Here is a 2,874-nt window from a genome sequence, read left to right on the forward strand (position 1 = left end):
GTATCACATAGTTAAAAATGAACATAAATACTCTCTTATTGCATGGACAAAAACGGATACTGCAACACCTGTATTACCTGATGGTGATTAACCCTGAGGATTCTCAAGTGGACTGTAACTAGCTGCTGTAGTATCAAGCTTGACCTAGCCCTATCTGCATTAGGTAGGAAGTTGTGTTTAACATCAGCTAAGAGACTCATTTTTCTAACACAAAACTTAATGTAAATATATTTTCCTACTGTAAAAAAAGTATCTACTGCCTCTTGAGTGCAGTTTAGTGGTTGATAATGATATACCTGCAGTTATGCTTTTGATACAATCAGGAGAGGTCGTATTGAATTATCCCTGCCTCTCTGTTCTTAAGGCTATGTGAAAAACAACCCAAATCATCAGATACTCTCTTGCAGGGAATCTGTGTGCAGATTTGTACAGAATTGTACCAATGATAATTTCACAGGTAATTTAGAACTAGGCTGGAGGAAGTAGCAGAAAAAGCATCTCAGGGATGCACCAGCAAGGAAATAGAACAGATGTGCATCTGCTCCATCTTTAGTTTCAGTGATTTTGTGAAGACATACATATACTTTCTGGAGCAATTAAGTGCTTAATCTTTTTGTAACCTATATCCTTGGGTGGTACATTTATGTAAGGAAATTTTTTTGACTTTGCATTCCTTTAAAAACAGAATCATCTACTCATTTTGCAAGACTTTGAAAGGTTTCCTTGTCAAAAGGGATGTAGGTGAGATGGAGGAATAAAGCTTCCCAGCAAATGTTGGGGACTCGTGTGCAGAGTTCCCACGTCCCCTTTGGAGACTTTATCATTTAACAGCCAGAACGCTACTTTATTAGATCACTATAAAACAAGTACCTGGAGGGACTCAGAAATGAATTGAATTTTGTAGATTTAAATGATTGTGTGGGACCTTTTTGGCTTAATATATACCCTGGAGAGATTTGCTACTAGAACTTGGGAACTTTATAATAAGAATAATTCCTTAGCTAGAGATCTTTATCTTGTTACATTAATGATTCACTGGGGGGTTATGCTGGAAAATGAAGGGAAATTTTTAAAAAGGCTATTAGATCAAATGTTCTTACAGAGACATACACAGAGATGGTCAACAAAGATTTATAGGCTGGTGAGATAAGGAATTTATTGCCTTTGTGCTGCATGCAGAGGGCAGCTGGCCATTTCAGGAGGTCCTGCCTGCATTCCTGCTCAGGATTGTCTTCAGCTCACAATCAGCACTCAACAAGATAAGGTTTTGCAGGCCACGTCCTGCTAGTGCACTGCAAAATACGCAGCAAGGGAATTCATGTCAGTAGAGGATACAGCGACCTTAGCTTCAAAGGTATGGGCCAGGCTCTGCATCCAGACCTATCTTTTTACTTCCCTGCCTTTATCCCAGAGGTTTTGCAACACTGTTCTTCAGCTCCAGCTCTGCTACATCAGTCCCAGCATGGACTATTTATAGTGCCCACAGCTCCTGCTGGATTTAGTGGATGTTCAAGGTCTCTAAATAGCAACTGTGTGGTCTCCAAGGATGTGCCATTTGGAGAATGCAGACTCTGCTTGTACTTTGCCCATGCAAAACATTTACTGCATTTCTGCCATTTATAGCTGCCACTGTAATGGGTTTTGAAGGCCTGTTTCCTCTATCACATGGTTTTACCTGTGATGACAACTCACTAGTTTTAATGGTAATATCAGAGAATTGAAGAAACAACTACAATCCCCATGGCTGAAGCTAAACATCCAAAAATAACAAGCTATTAGGAACATGCAGAGTGGGATTTTAGGCCTGAGGAGGGTGACTTTTTTCATCCAGCTAGGGTGAATTCCCATTGACAGGCAATAGAAAGGAAAATTGAACATTTTAGTCTTTGCAAATCCAGGCAGAAATGGGAAGAAATGCAGATCACAGGGACATGCACTTACATTCTGCTAAGTTCCCATCATGATTTGGGAAGAAATTGCTGGTAATGGTGGAATATATGATCATAGCCATGGCCTGGAGCTTGAATGTGGCAGTGGGGAAAGAGGAAGCATGCTGGTTTTTGCTTGACAGGAGCTGCAGAGAGAGTAGTAGCCTCCAGAGATGTCTGAGAAGCCCTGTTTGGCCCATTCACTAACAGCATCTGTTCCTACATCTGTAAAAGCAGTGGTATTGTCCCAAGTGCAGTATACCAAGCACCCTTTGGTCCTCTCCTTGCTGTTACTACCTCATCCTTCTGTCCATGATGGGTGAAAGGTAATTCCCTTGGCCACTTTCTCTCTCCTGGGCACAAAACTTCCAAGATAGCTGTAAAGCTGGATGTAAGAACCCCAGGGAGACCTGTGGAGGAGAAAAGCCCAAGGCTAAACACTACCAAAACATGATATGAGGAAAAGAAAATCTGCACTTCTGCTCTGTAACTTACTAGGAGTTGAGGAAATCCCATACCTCTTGGGATCAAGTCTCCTGAGAGCCATTTTGGGATAATCCTGGACAAAGAGCCCTCCATGCTTAACATTTTTATGAAGGCAGAATAAGAGCATTGTGAAGAGCGTAACATGCACTTAGTATAGATCTGAAAAAAAAAAAAAGTCAAAGGAAATTAATTTAAATTCCTCTAAATGCAATTAGAGGTGACAAGATTTCTCATGGTGAGAGACTGCGTTAAAGCAAAAGCTAAAAGTTCCCATCCAGTTCATAAAGCCTTAGGTAGCTATCGGTAATATGAATTAAATTAATCAAAATGGGTAAAAGCTAATGATCCTCTTGGGAACAAAATTAGCTCCTTAATGAAAGAAATGGAGTTCAGAAATTATAATAGAATATTAGCAGATGTGCCCTTTGGAAATTATAAATTTGCAAAATCCCCTTATGTA

At 40.2% G+C, this 2,874-nt stretch overlaps 1 long non-coding RNA gene across 1 annotated transcript; it reads right to left on the minus strand.

Moving 5' to 3' along the window:
- Positions 1-763: 763 nt before the first annotated feature.
- LOC148225282 (uncharacterized) lies at positions 764-2,549 on the minus strand. Its single transcript, XR_015801190.1, has 3 exons — positions 2,447-2,549; positions 2,226-2,338; positions 764-1,292 (listed from the first exon to the last, which is right to left on the minus strand). It is a non-coding gene; the product is annotated as an uncharacterized LOC148225282 (long non-coding RNA).
- Positions 2,550-2,874: the final 325 nt, after the last annotated feature.

The sequence above is a fragment of the Sturnus vulgaris genome, chromosome 1 (genome assembly GCF_052056855.1).
Source record: "Sturnus vulgaris isolate bStuVul1 chromosome 1, bStuVul1.hap1, whole genome shotgun sequence".
In the NCBI taxonomy this organism is placed as follows: Eukaryota; Metazoa; Chordata; class Aves; order Passeriformes; family Sturnidae; genus Sturnus; species Sturnus vulgaris.